Source organism: Mirounga angustirostris, unplaced genomic scaffold (assembly GCF_029215605.1).
Source record: "Mirounga angustirostris isolate CCGP_5_RB_7025 unplaced genomic scaffold, mMirAng1.0.hap1 SCAF_4, whole genome shotgun sequence".
Lineage (NCBI taxonomy): Eukaryota > Metazoa > Chordata > Mammalia > Carnivora > Phocidae > Mirounga > Mirounga angustirostris.
The window spans coordinates 115568105-115584915 of NW_026991712.1; the positions used below are offsets into that span (position 1 = coordinate 115568105).

At 41.9% G+C, this 16811-nt stretch overlaps 1 pseudogene; it reads left to right on the forward strand.

Moving 5' to 3' along the window:
* The first annotated feature begins 5746 nt into the window (after positions 1–5746).
* On the forward strand, positions 5747–7770 carry LOC123860315 (small ribosomal subunit protein uS5-like; annotated as a pseudogene).
* Positions 7771–16811: the final 9041 nt, after the last annotated feature.

Genomic DNA, 16811 nt, shown 5'->3' on the forward strand with positions numbered 1-16811 from the left:
TGCTGAAAACAGTTGGTGTTGATAGCACCGAATGGATGTGTTTTATGCATAGGAGAAGATGTCTGTCTCTGACTTTAATATGCAACTTCAAAAAGATGCAGGTGTCTCTCAAAGCTAAAAGGAATAGCAATTAAAATAATAATTAACTTTTAGGGGCACCTGGGTAGCTCAGTCGTTAAGCGTCTGCCTTCGGCCTGGGTCATGGTCCCAGGGTCCTGGGATCGAGCCCCGCATGGGGCTCCCTGCTCTGTGGGAAGCCTGCTTCTCCCTCTCCCACTCCCTCTGCTTGTGTTCCCTCTCTCGCTGTGTCTCTTTCTGTCAAATAAATAAATAAAATCTTTAAAGTAAAATAAAATAATAATTAAATTCTAGTAAGCCCTATATATTAATAAATGGTCCAAAGCCTTTATATGTATTAACCCATTTTATCTGCCTAAGATGACTATGATATTAGGTAGTACTGTTGCCCCCACTTTACCGATAAGGAAACTGAGGCCCAGAAAGGCAAAGTTACTTGCCCAAGGTCACACCACTGAAAAAGAGAGTAGAGCCAAGATTCAAACCCAAGCAGCCTGGCTCCAGAGCCCACAATGCATCTCAATCATGCTCTGCTGAGCAGCTATTGTGTGCCAAGTATTTTGATGGATGTTTTTACATGCCTTAGTTCTCCTCCTTACAATGAGCTAGGTTATATCCTTTCCAAATGAGGGAAATTAAAAAGAAAAATTAAGTTACTTGTCTAAGACTGCACAACAAACAATTGCTGGTTCCATATTCGTGACAAATATTATATAGTCATGCTTAGGTCTATTGCCATATGGAGCCAACCTTGTAGACCCAACGTCATCATCAAGGTGCTCAGGTTAAAAAAAGAGAGATTTTGCCAATCTACAGATCATCTTGCATAATTGTACATAATGTAAAGAGAGTATGTAGTAAAGAAGTGATCATGAATGCTTTAGAGATTCCCCCACTTTGTCCTGTGCTTTAGGCCTTCCTCAGATTAGAAGAACTCAATTAGTTTCACATGCATTTCCTTCCCCCAAAAAGCAAAGTAAAATTCCAAATGCAAAAGTGCTTTCAAAATGTATGGGGTGACTGGGTGGCTCAGTCAGTTAAGTGACCCACTCTAGATTTTAGCTCAGGTCATGATCTCAGGGTCATGAGATCCAGCCCCATGTTGGGCTCCACTCTGGGTGTGGAGCCTGCTTAAGATTCTCTCTCTCCCTCTTCCTCTGCTCCTTCCCCCACCTCTCTCTTTCCCTCCCTCTATTAAAAAAAAAACCCTGCAAAATGTAAGAGTTACCTTCCTTCCTTAGGTATGTATTATATAAAGTATACATTCTAGAAAATGATGTTTATTCCCTTCTAGGGGCTCAATTAAACCTCTGAATTATTGTCACTCATTTTATCTTCTTAATGTGTTTAGTCCACCATAAATTTTAATTTTCTAAATAAATTGAGAACAAGCTATGACATCTGTCAACTCCACTGATTGCCAGAATTGATTTGGTAGATCTGCCCTGCTAGAAAGGTGTCCCCTTTCTTCCTGGCTCTGCTACACGTGTCTCTGCATGGTTAATTGAAGAGGATGATTTTCCTAGAGAGAGGAGAACAAGCGTCTACATGGAATCAAGTTCTCCCATTGGACTGTCCAGGACTCAGTGAGTAGGTTATCCCACCTGGCTGTGCCACTCCCACTAGCTAATGAGCCACTTGAAGGTGAAGATCTCATCTTTGTGTCCCCAGCCTGGTAGCACCGTACCTGGCACATGGTAGACTCTAAAATGCTGCTGGATGAATAAGAAAGAAACAGACCCACAGTCAGCTCCTGTATTTAAATAGCTTCAATTCTATATTAGGGAAACAGATGTAAATAAAAATACAAACAACAAATACAAACAAAATTCAGGCATGTACACATGCGATCTAACCCCCTTCTTTAGGGTCCTTGCCAACACATATAGTTTACAAACAGAAAGAGGGCACAGTCCTAGGACACCCAGTAGAGGGCACCACACACCAAATATAGTCAAGGTTTGACTACAGAAATGGAGCATGTGTCTTCAATCTAGTTCCTGCTGGTCTGAAGTGTTCTAAAGGGACATGGGGTAGAGAATATTCCTGGGGACCTCTTCTCTGAAAGTACCTGAATTTCTATTTTGGGCCAATTGTAGATATAAATTTCCCTGTTTGCCTCATTTCAGTAGATTTTGTTTTTAGAGATGATCTTTTAAAACACAGAACAGTGGGAAATGCTTATTATAATGGTAAACTTGAAAAACAAGATACAAAATTGTTTATGGAATCTGATAACAGCAATGCCAGTAATTTTTTAAAAGACAAAGCATAGAGATAAAATGGAAAGAAAAATTGTGAAACATGAACAGTGATTCTTTTTGTGATAACTGTTTACATACTCAGAGGCATACATACTTACTCTTCTATATTCTCCAAATTTCTTTAGCACTTTTTTTTTTTTAAAGATTTGTTTATTTATTTGGGTGAGGAGGGGCAGAGGGAGAGGGAGAAAGAGAGACTTCTAAGCAGACTGCACTGAGCACAGAGCCCAATGTAGGGCTTGATCTCACGACCCTGAGATCACAACCTGAGCCAAAACCAAGAGTCGGACACTTACCAACTGAGTCACCCGGGCACTCCTTTAGCATTTTTATAATGTAAAATATATATTTGATACAAAACAAGATGTAACATCTACTAACAATAGTTCTCCTTAGCCAAATGTTGTATTTCATTTTCTTTGTAGATATAACTATTGTTGGGGATAAGGGAAGGCGCTTTGATTGGCCATTTAAGTCAGTGGTTCTCAAGCCTGGCTCTACTCTAGAATCGTCCAGGGCACTATTAATAAGTGCCAGTATTTAGGCTTCACTTTGGAGATTCTTATTTAAAGATAAACCTAAAACCATTACCACTGTTGATTTTCAAGACACTTACAAGAGATGCTATTGGGATAAATTCACTTCTGGTTCAGTAACTTGTACTTATTGAGATGTCAAGTTTAGAAAAGGAACTTTAGAGATTGAGTAACTACACATTAACCAATTGATCCATGTGTGGGAAATGGTGTAACAACTACATCTGAAATGGGGCTGGTAGAGACACTTGTACATCTTACAGCTCTAAAACCTGGCTTGGTTCCAGTATTCCCCATAACTACCCTGCAGCCCTTGGGAGGTAATTAACTAATGACAGTAAAGGGCTTTTAAACTGAAACATGTTGTATAAATGCTAAACACAGGAAACACACAGAGGATTTCCACTGATTGCCAATACTTTTCAACAAGAAACAGTTGATGCATTTTTCAGCCAATTTCCCTTTTGCAACTGAAATCTTCCTAATCCTTATTTCAAGGGAAACAAAAAGAGGTTTTTTGTTTTGTTTTGTTTTGTTTTTTTGTAATGCCTTTCCTACAAATCAAAGACCTAAGATTACCCTTTTACTTTCTCAGAAGTAATGTTCCTGCCTTAACAAAACACCACGTGGTAGCGTGGTTTGTGTGAATGGCTGGTTGGTTTGGATCACCAAAGGTGGGTTAGCAAAAGGGGTCATATTAGGTGGTCTAGTACGAGTCCTGGCACCACCCTACACATCATCTCTGGTTTTAAAGCAAACAATTTGTGCACATGGTAGCAAATGCAATAGTATAAAAGAACTTCCAATGCAAAGCAACAGCCTTTCCTCTTCTCCTTGCTTAGCTCCGGTACCCTCTACAGGTGAAAACTCTGGTTTCATCCAGGGTGAGATCATTTGTGTTTCCTTCCACTGCACTCTATTATCTCTCTTCTTAGATTACCAACTTTAGTGAATATCAATTGATTCCACAGTTTGAAAATAAGCATGTATCTCATACTATCCTTCTCTTCCAAATTTCAATAGCAATGGTAGCTTTTTATTTCCTCTATTAGAACTAAACTTTTATGTTTTCAAATAAGGACTCTAATTTCTATTTCTTTTAATAGAGTATCTATGCGTTTCCTCTTCTATAAAATGAAGGTATTGCCCCCCTCTTCCCATTGCTCCACTTTTCCTCTGCCTTTCATTGTTGTCAGCACCACTTTACCACCAACAAAGTTGTCAATATTTACATTCTGTACTGCAACCACGAAATATTCTTTTCTACTTTGTCTGCAGGTTGACTTTAGAAGTTAAAAGCCTAGGGGCGCCTGGGTGGCTCAGTCGGTTAAGCGTCTGACTTCAGCTCAGGGTCCTGGGATCAAGCCCCACGTCGGGCTCCCTGCTCAGTGGGGAGCCTGCTTCTCCCTCTGCCTACCATTCCCCCTGCTTGTGCTCTCTCTCTCTGACATGTCGATAGTATGTACCCTTGGTTTGATGTGACAAAAATGGACGATCTTTGTGGTGTTCCCTGCAAAACCCATAACCCCAATCTAATCATAAGGAAAACATTAGACAAATCCCCAATGAGGGACATTCTACAAAATACATGACCAGTACTCCTCAAGCCTATCAAGGTCATCAGAAACAAGGAGAGCCTGAAAAACTATTATAGTCAAATGGAGCCTAGGGAGACAGGATGACTAAGTGTAATTGGAATAGAAGACATTAGGAAAAAAGTAAGGAAATCTGATAAAACATGAACTTTAGTTAATGATAATGTATCAACATTCATTCATTATAACAAATGGATAATACTTACATAAGATGCTAATAATAGGGGAACTCTATTATCTTTACATTTTTCTGTGAGTCTAAAACTGTTTTAAAAAATATATTTATTAAAATATAAAATAAAGGAAACAAGCCAATATGCTGCATGTATTTTATGATCGATATGAACATTGTTTAATATTAATATGCTAGGATGACATTTTCCATGAACCCAGTGTTATAACCCCTGGGTCTCTCAAATTAGGCTATTTCTAGCATCAAGGTCAAATGGATTGCCTTTTCTTCCACTCTGTTAACTGCTTATATTCATGCCTGGATGTAGTTTGCTTCGTGTGTGGCCTATGACTTCATTGTTCAGAATTTGCTTTTTCTCAAGTTTCTAATTGCCATTTTATCTTGTATATTCTCGGCTGTGGTACTTTCTGCCTAATCCAACCATAATCTTCCCCTTTTACCTTTCTATCTTTCAGACATTTTTTTTTTTAAATCTCCACTCCATTGGCTTCTACCCTTTCCCCTCACACACTTTTTTTCGTACTTGTTTATTTTTTTTTTAAGATTTTTTTTTTTTTAATTTATCTGAGAGAGAGAATGGGAGACAGAGAGCATGAGAGGGGGAGGATCAGAGGGAGAAGCAGACTCCCTGCCGAGCAGGGAGCCCGATGCGGGACTCGATCCCGGGACTCCAGGATCATGACCTGAGCCGAAGGCAGTCGCTTAACCAACTGAGCCACCCAGGCGCCCCTGTACTTGTTTATTTTTAATCCAGGGGAATCTTAGCAGGGAGGCAAGTGCACATAGCCTCACTCTCCTGTCTTGAAAGAGAAGCTTCCTTCACCTTTAGTATAGTTTCATCCGCAGTCCTGATGAAGAGTGAACTAGCTGGGATCAGGCTTAAAGAAAGGAAAGTAGCTTCTTCTCCGAGAAAACACCGAATGGATGACACTGGTGCTGGCGGAGGGCCCTGGACGGACTGGGGAACCTGGAATGGGTGGCAGTAGCAGCCCAGCTGAGGTCTCCACCATAGTGGGGGCCCCTGGCAGGGCCGAGGCCAGGACTGCAGAGCTGGCGGAGGCAAGACTGAGGACAAGGAGTGGATCCCTGTCACCTAGCGGGGCCACCTGCTCAAGGACATGAAGATCAAGTCCCTGGAGGAGATCTGTCTCCTCTTCTTCCCCATCAAGGAATCTGAGGTCACGGACTTTTTTCCTGGGGGCATCCCTTGAGGACGAGGTTTTGAAGACGATGCCTGTGCAAAAGCAGCCCTGTGCTGGTCAGTAGACCGGGTTCAAGACATTTGTTGCCACTGGAGATCACAATGGATACCTCAGGGTGTCAGTGCTCCAGGCAGGTGGCCACTGCCATCCGTGGGGTCATCCTCCTGGCCAAGCTTTCCATCATCCCTGTGCAGCGAGGCTACTGGGGGAATACGGTCGGCAAGCACCACACTGTCCCATCCGAGGTGACCCGCTGCTGTGGCTCTGTGCTGGTGCGCCTCATCTCTGCCCCCGGGGGGTTGTCTCAGGCCCTGTGACCAAGGGGCTTCTGATGATGGCCAGTAGTGACCAGTGCTACACCTCGGCCAGGGGCTCAACTGCCACCCTGGGCAACTTTGCCAAGGCCACTTTTGATGCCATTTCCAAGACCTACAGCTCTCTCACCCCAACCTCTGGAAAGAGACTGTTCACCCAGTCTCCCTATCAGGAATTCACTGACCGTCTTGTGCAGAGGACCCTGGCTCCAGCTGTGCCACCACAGTTTTATACAAGAAAAATAAAGTGGGGCACCTGGGTGGCTCAGTCAGTTAAGCATCTGCCTTTGGCTCAGGTCATGATCCCAGGACCCTGGGATGGAGTCCTGCACCAGGCTCCCAGCTCAGCGGGGAATCTGTTTCTCCCTCTACCCCTCCCCCATGCTTGTGATCTCTCACTCTCTCTCTCAAATAAATAAAATCTTAAAAAAAAAAGAAAGAAAAAGAATGTGTATTAAAGCCTGTTGAAAAAAAAACAAAGGAGGCAAGGAAGGAAGGAAAGCATATGGAGTCATACTCTGGCCAATATGTAGTCCTTAAGGAGAAAGAAGTAGTGCATTTGATCAGTCGGTGGCCTTCCTGCCACCAGATATTTCTAGAAGCACATTATTCTGACCAACCAGTCCTCATACCTGTTTTTAAAGAACGCTATGAGTGTAGGAAAGGGAATTGTTTTAAAAGGAAGGCGCCTGGATATTTTTCAACAGACCCCTACAAAAAGCACACACTGCTTTGGATTGTCTTGGATGAAGCAAGTGCAAGCTGTACCAAAGAATTACAAAAGAGAGTCCCAGTTGTCGGGTCTTAAAAGGCATTCAAAGATCATCTAGCTCTAATCCCAACCTTTGACTTTTCAGATGAGGACAAGGGGGGGTACTTCTCCAAGGTCACTTAACTAACAAGTGGAAGCAATAAGACTAGAAAATGGGTAAGGTTAACCCAAGGAGTTTTCTGACCCACACCTATGCTGAGTGTTGAATCGCTGTTTTCCACTCACTTCTCTACAATTTCCTCCCCTCCAACCACATCCTTTCGGGAACTCTAAAAAGAGGTATGGAGACAAGGGCAGGATTGAGTAGGAGGATAAGAGGACTATAGCTGGGAAGGGGTCTGTACCATTTTTTTCCAGGGATTAACTTGCCCTGGCTGGGATCAGTGGGCAAAATTACTAACTCTGGAGGCGCCTCCCCACTTCTTCCTCCACTCCCTCTCCTACTCCAAACCTGCCTGGGAGAGGTAGGTTAGGCTCTAGTTATTTTGACAAAATATGTGCCCTGGCCCTAGAAATGAATGATGCGCTTACAGAAGGTAGTAGATGTCCTGTTTACATAGTACACCATTCTCCCCAAAGTTGTTTTACGACCTAAGTATTCCCACCGATACAAATTATTAAGGGAAGAAAGGTCATAATTTTGTGATTTCAGTTCAGTAATTAATGTAAAACAAAGGAATTTTTTTTTCCAAACCGCTTAATTTCTTTGTTGTTTTTTGCTTCAGGAAACTGGAGAGGAGAAAGAAAAATGTTTACTTGACTTTAATTTTTAAAGCACAAAGTAACAAAGAAGAGGTCCTACTGCATGTCCTTTAATTGTCTTCTGCAACTCTACTCAGACATTTTCCCGCAGGACAACCATTAGAATACCTGTGGAGGATGTAACTGCAGAGCCTAAGAACAAAGCCATATTCAGTCGTCAATGCTCATGGTGCTAATGTGCCATAACACCCCTCCGAACCCCTTGTTGAAAATGCACCACCCCTTCCTAGAAGTCAGCTCTGTGAGGTACAGAGATCTCGCGTCCGCATGGCTCCACTAATTCTCATTCTTTTTTCTGAAAACGCAGAAGGACGGCTGTGACTCAGCAAAATTTCTTATTTATGAGGGACAGCCTTTGTCTCCCTTAGCAACTTCTCTCCAGCCTTCCAGATTCTTGTCCTTTGAGCTATACCTTGCCAGAGAGTTAGAAGGTTCAATACCAGAATCTTCTAATTTTTTACTTAAGAATTTTGCCAAGTGTGAGTTTAAAAATGAAGTCTCTACATTAGAAAAATTCATTTTGAGGTTGAAATGAAATAGTCAAAACTCTCAAAAAGTTCACCCTCCAAACCAACAAATGCCTAAATAAGGATGATGAGACAGCACTCTAAAAGCTATTTAAAAATTAAAATATGTGGTTGACATGCAATAGCTGGTTATTATAGGCCTACTGATAACATCAAATGTGCTATTAATAGGGATTAAATATTGGTGTTAAAATATATTGGGGGACATGTTGGGAAATCAGAATACAGACTGGGTAGTAAATAATCTTAGAGTACAACAATTTAGTTACATTGCTACGTTATGACGGACACATAATACATCTCTTTTAATGCACCAAAGAAAACTCGCAGAATGAGTAAAGGGTGGGTGGTAGTTAAAGCAATAGGCACAGGGGCACATGGGTGGTGCAGTCCATTAAGCATTTGACTCTTGGTTTCAGCTCAGGTCCTGATCTCAGGGTTGTGGGATCGAGCCCCAAGTCAGGCTCCATGCTCAGTGTGGAGTCTGCTTAAGACTCCCTCTCCCACTGCCCTTCTTGCCATCTCTAAAATAAATAAAAAAGTCTTTAAAAAAAAATAAAGCATATAGGCACATATATAGCTAGAGTTTAGATCCTAGCTCTCCATTCAGTTCAGTGAACTTGGAAAGTTTCTTTATCCATAAAGTGGAAACAACAATGGTGACCAATTCATAGGGTCATTGTTCTAAGAACTAAATGAAAGAATCCATTTAGCACATGGTGCCTGATAGTAGTAAGCACTCCATATATGCTTTCGTTATAACTCTTGACAGACTTTTATAGATTACTTATTTAGGGAAAAGGTATTCTGGTAAAAATGGTAAGCAGAAATCTGATGTATTCTTTTTTCTCTACATTTCTCAGTTAAGTTTCTTTAAAAGGGGAAAAGGGTTTAAGATGACTTTCAGAGTCACTGCATGAGGACATATAAATATAGCAAATTCTGTTATCCAAGGCAATAAGAAAAAGGGGTGCTTTGTTTAATCCAATACTCTAACTAACACACAGTTGACAATTTCCAAGGAATTGAAATAATGTATGCACTCGGTATAAAAACTGCACTAATCACTGTTTAATCTCATTCTTTTTTGTGGGGCTTTTTTTTTTTTTGACATTTCAAAAAATAATTCATGGACTTTATTAAAATTTAAATATTTTGCTCTGTGGAAAATACCATTAAGAAAAGAGAAAGGCAAGCCACAGATTGGGAGAAAATATTTGCAATGCACACATCTGACAGAGGAGTTGTATCTAGAATATCAAGAACTCTTACAATGCAGTAATAAGAAGACAACCTGATTTTTAAAAAAAGGGGGAACATATTTCAACAGGTGCCTCCTAAAATAAGATATACAAATGGCCAAAAGCTTATGAAAAGATGTTCCACACCATGTATCACCAGGAAAATAGAAATTAAAATGATAATGATGTACTATTGTGCATCCAATACAATGGCTCTACTTAGAAAGATCAATGCGTCAAATATTGAGAAAATTTGTAGAGTAGCTGGAACTTGGCCACACTGCTGGTATGAATGGAAAATCTTACAAACAACTTTGGAAAACAGTTTGGTGGTTGCTTATAAAGTTCATACCCAACAGAAATAAAATTATATGTCTACATGTAGACTTCTACACAAATGTTCATGGCAACTCTATTCATAATAGCCCACAATTGGCAAAAATCCACATTTTCATCAGCAGTGGAATAGCTAAACAAATTGTGGTATATCCTTACAACGGAATAGGACTCAGCAACACGCAGAAATGAACTATTGATGCAAGCAACTCTGTGGATGAATTTCAAAAACATTATGTGACATGGAAGAAGCCAGACTCAAGAAAGTACGTACTATCTAATTCCACTTGCATGAAATTATAGAGAATGTAAACTACTCTACAGTAGCAGAGAGCAGAACAACAGTTGCCCGGGGCCAGTAGGTTGGTGACCCGTAAAGTGACATGAGGAAATTGTGGAGGTGATGGAAACACTGTATACCTTAGCAGTGGTATCAGTTACATGGAGGGATACTTTTGTCAACACTCACAGAACTGTACGCTTTCAATGAGTTCAGTTTTTTGTATGAAACCATATTTCAATTAAGTTAATTTTATTTTATTTATTTTTTTTTTTTTTAAAGATTTTATTTATTTATTTGACAGAGAGAGACACAGCGAGAGAGGGAACACAAGCAGGGGGAGTGGGGGAGGGAGAAGCAGGCTTCCCGCGGAGCAGGGAGCCCGATGCGGGACTCGATCCCGGGACTCCAGGATCATGACCTGAGCTGAAGGCAGTCGCTTAACCGACTGAGCCACCCAGGCGCCCCCAATTAAGTTAATTTTAAACAGAAGTACTAATACAGTTTATCTTTAAAAAATAGTCAGAGGGGCACTGGGGTGGTGCACTTGGCTAAGCCTCTGACTCCTGGTTTCAGCTCAGGTCGTGATCTCAGAGCCGCGAAATTGGGCCTGCATCAGGCTCTATGCTCAGCATGGAGTCAGCTTGAGATTCTCTCTCCCTCTCCCTCTGCCCATCCTGCTTGCTCTCTCTCTCTCTCTCTCTCTCAAATAAACAAATAAATCTTAAAAAAAATAATCAGAGCACTGCTAAAATGTCATTGCAGAATTAGTTATAATAGCAAAGAATAGGAAGCAACCTAAGTATTCATTAACAGATATATAGCAAATTCAATTATGATGATGGGGTGCCTGGGTGGCTCAGTTGGGTAAGCATCTACCTTGGGCTCAGGTCATGATCCCGGGGTCCTGGGATCAAGCCCCACATTGGGCTCCCTGCTCAGTGGGGGTCTGTTTCTCTCTCTTCCTCTGTGCACTCTCTTTCTCTCTCTCTTAAGTGAATAAATAAAATCTTTTTAAAAATCAATTATGATGAATCTGTACTACTTAATGCTGTGCAGCCATTAAAAAGATTGAATGGGTGCCTGGCTGGCTCAGTCAGTTTAGCATCCGACTCTTGATTTCAGTTAAGGTCATGATCTCAGGGTTGTGAGATCAAGCCCCACATCAGGCTCCACACTGGGCATGGAGACTGCTTGATTCCCCTTCCTCCCCCCTCTAAAAAAAAATTGAAGTAGTTCTATATGTTTAATATAGTTGTTTATGACATATAAACTAAGAAGGTAGGTTACTCAACAGTATGCATAATATGATCTTACTTGCATAAATATATTCTATATACATGTACATATTTATATGCATGAAAATTTCCAAGGGACCTATACTAGTCTATTGAGTGTTTATCTGGGGGATTAACCATGGGGTGAGACATTTACAAAGGGGATTTCCACTTGCCCATTTTTCAATGTTGAATCTTTACAATAAGCCAGTTTTACATGCATAATCAGCAGAAATAGTAATGATATTTCCATCCGGAAAAAATAAAAGACAGCTGGAGATGGCCACAACCTTCCAGGCATCATTAGAACACCAATCATTTTGTCCTCTCCAAGTGGGGAAATGCTGAGTAATGGGGATTTCTAACTAGATACCAATAAGCATGGATTTACTGTATGTTGGGAAGGAAAACATTCCGTTGCATTGTTCCACCAACCAGCTGAAGAAAGTGTGCCATTGAATTTGTGGAAGGGAAAATATGATTATCGAACGTGGCAAGGTAGGAAGTTTCCATCCTAATTACTTGACCTATCTTTCCAAGAGAATCAGTCAACATCTGCTAATCTGGGCAACAAACTGAGAGCGTCTGCCTCGCCACCCCTTATGACGATACTCTCTGAGGGTAAAACTGATCAAGATTAGAGCACTACAGCACAGCTTTCTTTGCAGATCCTTGGAATCTTCTGGAGGAAATGAAAATTTTGACAACCCTAAATGCTCAGACGAAACATCCAAGATTCCCTTTACATAACAGGCAATGTCAGGGCAATCCCAAGAAATACGTCTCAATGCAGCTTTGTTCTCAGAAGCGACTTTCAAAATACTGTCGTCTACATGTGTCTTCTCAACTCTGCAATTAAATATTCACTTACTGCTTCCCATAGTTCCCCAAGTCTAGACACTGTAATTATCATGACAATTTCTCCAATGTCCTAATTAACAGAGAACAGAAAGCCCTGGGAGAAGAAAACAAGGACCCCAGGACTTCGATTCAGCAGTCAGATCTGCCAATGCCAATGAGGGAATTAGCCAAATATAGAGGAGAATGATTCATCTCTTTCCTCACTTCCCTATCTCCCTTGTTTGCCCTTCCTGTATGCTTCCCAAAGGAACATGTCCAAACTTTGCTTCTACTTTTCCTGCTCCCCTATTTAATCTTAATAGGGCCCATCTCAGCGGGCAGAATTAAGTAGATAGCCTGCTGTACCAAGACATTCCAGCTTGCAGTGTGTTTTGGAAAGCTTTGTTTTTATAAATAAATTTTGAATTTTTCCTATATACTTCAGTACGTTTTTATGTGACAACCTGAAAGTGAGCAACCTGAGCCCACTCGAACAGGGCCTAAATTTCCAGTCCAGGAGAGGAGGTCTGCTAAAGAAGGATCTTGGCAGGCGGTTCTCCCTACCTTCCCTCCTGTGCTTTAAGGAGGGATCCAGTGAGCTCAGCAAGTAAAGCCACTGGATTTGGCAGGACCATGCCCTCGTTCAGCTACCTCTGCAGTGAGTCAGGGAGTTCCAGGGGTGCCCAGATGCAGCTCTGGCCAATGTTAGGGCCACTTTTCATACAAAGGGCTTGATACTTACTGGCATCTACAGGATGTTTGCTTATGAGCCAAAATTTCCCAGTTCTGTGGGCTGAACCTCCCAGCCCTTCTGGGGAACTCATACCCAATATCATATGACTTCTGTCTATATTCACTGTCACCTCTCTCTTTTCAGCTTTGATATTTTAATTTCCTGTTTACTTTATTCCTGGTATTTAAAGAAATTTGGAGAGGTTAGTGGCAAAAAAGGGACCATCAGGGGGTGCCTGGCCAGCTCAGTCGGTGGAATGTGTGACTCTTTTGGGTTGGAGCCCCACGTTGGGTGTAGAAATGACTTAAAAATAAAGTATTTCTTAAAAAGGGAGGGGGACCTTCAGCAAAGGGGAAGAGAGGCTCTGAAGAGATAGAAGAGGGTTCTTTAGGGGTACATGAGTGGCTCAGTTGGTTAAGTGTCTGCTTTCAGCTCAGGTCATGATCCAGGAGTCCTGGGATCGAGCCCCACTTCGGGCTCCCTGCTCAGTGGGGAGCCCACTTCTCCCTCTCCCCCTGCTCCCCCTGCTTGTGCTCTCTTTTCTCAAGCAAATAAATTTTTAAAAAATCTTAAAAAAAAAGAGGGTTCTCTATTATCTGTCAATCGTTTTACACACACACACATATACCAAGCATCCAGAGCCTTGTGAGACCCTGAGGACCAGGACTGTGGCTAGCTACCCCTGGACACCCCTTAACTAAGGGTAGCGGGGCATTCCTGCCGACTCCCACCCCGCACTCCCCACTCCTTACATGCTTCCTGTCACTGTTCTCTTTATAGATGAACTGTTAGCCTTTCTGAGAAGCCAAAATGGGTCACAACAGCTTGAGGTTGTCTCTTTCTGATAATAATGCCATGAGTATAATATTTAACAATTTACCCAGCCATTTCACCTATATGCTATCCCACTCAAGCTTCACCACAATCCTGTGAAATAGGTTTCATTTTTATCCCCTATTTACAGAAAAGGAAATCTGAGTGCAAATCTGGTCCAGCAAAGTGGGCATGATACGGCACTGGGACTTGGTCTAAATGCAAGTCCCAGAGACTGTGTTATCTGACACTTGCTTCTAGCATATACTGCCCTGCCCACAGCCCCCTGGATCAGGGAAGTCAGATTAGGCTGATGTCTGTGCATCAGTGATCACTGAGGGGAATAGAGGTGGGCACCTGGCCTGGGGCAGCCTGTCCATCAGCTGGCTAATGGCTCATGAAGATGCCTTGGGCCAAGAGCGCTACCCAAAGGGACAATGTGATTAAGCAAAGTCATTTGGACTAGCTCTTTCTGGCATTTGGATTAGAAGAATTGGCCCATCAATACATAAAGAAAAAGAGAGCAGACATATCTTAGAAGAAAGGCAGAGAGATCACAAGAGGGAGAAAACCCATAGCATGGGAGCGACAAATGGAACAACCAGTCCCTCACACTGCCTGGACCCCCTCATCAGCTTTCTGGTTCCAGTTTTCTATCTGTGATAAATTCTCTTTCCTAGACAGGCTCAGTATTTCTCTGCTCCTTAAAACCAAGGGAGACTTTTCACTTTCCACCTTGTAGTGTTCCTTGCCTACTCTCCCAAAGCAGTGGCCCCTGTTAGGTCCCCAAAAGGAGGAGGAGGGGTGGGACAAATGGGTCTCTCAAATCCCGCTGTGAGAGGTGGATGGTCTTATTTCCAGATCCTCTGCTGCTCTCCTTTCCCTCTGCCCACAAGGCAATGATCTGGCCAAGTCAATAAACACAGTTCACTGCAATCTCTCCAGTTCAACTGGTGAGGCAGACAACACACAGAACACACCACTGAATCCAGGTGGCCAGTCTCGTTCTTTGAAGATCAACTTCACAAAGATCAAAACTTCTGAATCAGAGAAAGTAATCTATGATAAGGTAAACATGTAGTTTTGATTTACGACTCTGAGGCTGTGTTCCAAGGGGAAAGATTCTTATAAACAAAAGGGCAAATTTTTTTCAGTAAGAAAATACTTTTGAAATTACACTGCAGAGCAATGGGATTGCCTTAGAAAATCTGTCTTGTAAATACCTCCCTGTAACTAAAAGATGTAATATTTGGAGAAGGGAGATGTCCGAGGAATTTTCTACCTCAAGGAAAGACTTCCCTCAGGAGAATATATTTCCACTCATCTAGATCTTACCAAAGGGAAGATAATCTGATATACTACTTGAAACTAGTCTTTGTACTTTTGCTTTTTTTCTCTCTCTTCAATTTTTCCTTTTCTATTTTTTCTTCAGCGAAAACTTTTTTTAAAGTTAATGTGCATCATTTTTATTGTGTTTAGACTTTAGGGAGGAGCCACTCCCTGAGTACTTTGTACCTGTTTTAACACGAAGCGCTAGAATATAAGCACCCCAGGGGTTTAAATCAGGGCACTTCAAAAGGCAGCTGGCTCTGCAGTCCGGAGTACAATTGTCTAAACAAATAAGATTCAGCTTTCATTTGTGGTAAGACCTAGAACTTCCCAACCAGGTATATCCTGACATGAACCAGATAGTAGAAAACATCTACAATCTTTCAAAACTAAGGTAGAAATGTTCAAGCCCCTATCAGGGATGTGTTTAGTAGCAAATAAGAACAATGGCGGGGGGTGGGGGGTGCACCTAAACACTGAAGAATGAAAGATTCAGTAGCCTCTCAAACAGTTAAGTCAGGGCATAAGCAAGGCCGACATAAGCCATGAGAGAACCAGGCCCTTTCTTTATATTCGACATCCTTAGCAAGTGGCCTTCCTCTCTGTGATCACAAGATGGCTACTGTACTTCCAGTTCACACGTTTAGATTCAAGACAAGAAGAAGAAAACAGGCATGAATGAGGACAAAGGAAAAAACAAGTGCCAGGTGAATCTGTCCTTTTAAAAAAGTTCTTCCCCTAGGGCGCCTGGGTGGCTCAGTCGGTGAAGCATCTGACTCTTGATCTTAGCTTAGGTTTTGATCTCAGGATCGGGAGTTCAAGTCCCGCATTGGGCTCCACACTGGGTGAGGAGCCAACTTAAAAAAAAAAAAAAATTCTTCCCTTGGGGCGCCTGGCTAGTTCAGCCAGTGGAACGTGCATGCGACTCTTGACCTTCGGGTTGTTAAGTTCAAGGCCCATGTTGGGGAGATTACTTAAAAATAAAATCTTTTAAAAAAGAAAAAATAATTAAAAAGTTCTTCCCGAAACTTACCCAGTAATTTCTGTTTATTGGCCAGAACTGGGCCACATGACCGAACATTCCAGCAAGAGAATCTGGGTAAATAAATATGTTGTTTTCTGGCTTGTATAGCAGAGGGCACTAGGAAAAAGGCTTTCTGTAAGCCAGTCCCCAGTGTCTGCCACAGAAGGAATAGTAGAGGAAAGGAAGGGCCCTAAAGTCACCCACTGAGATGGGAATTTCCTAGGCTTACCTCCTAAGGTCAATGTCCCTTTCAAGACAAGACTTTGAAAATAGTTCTCCGGTTAGTGCCCAGTGTTCTATCTGAACAACTTGTGAATGACCAGGCAGAGAAAAGATGCCTACTCAGAAAGTCTATGCGGAGAAAGGTATTATCTGAGCTGGAGATCGTCTGACTGAAGAAAGTTTTGCACACCTCTGCTTGGCTAACTGCTACCTGATTCTTCAATTTCCAATAAGTTCAGCAATTCCTCCGGAAGGCCTACCTTGATTTCTTAGACCAAATGATACACTTTGCTAAATGACCCCAGATTACCTTGAAGTCATCTCTCATAACACCTCTCTCTCTCCTTTGTAAGCCTCGTTTGATGTCTTCTTTCCCCACTAGCTATGGAAATTCTAAGAGGATAGAATCCATATCTGTCATGTTCATTGATACTTCCCAAGCACTTAGCACATCTAGCATATAATAGATAATC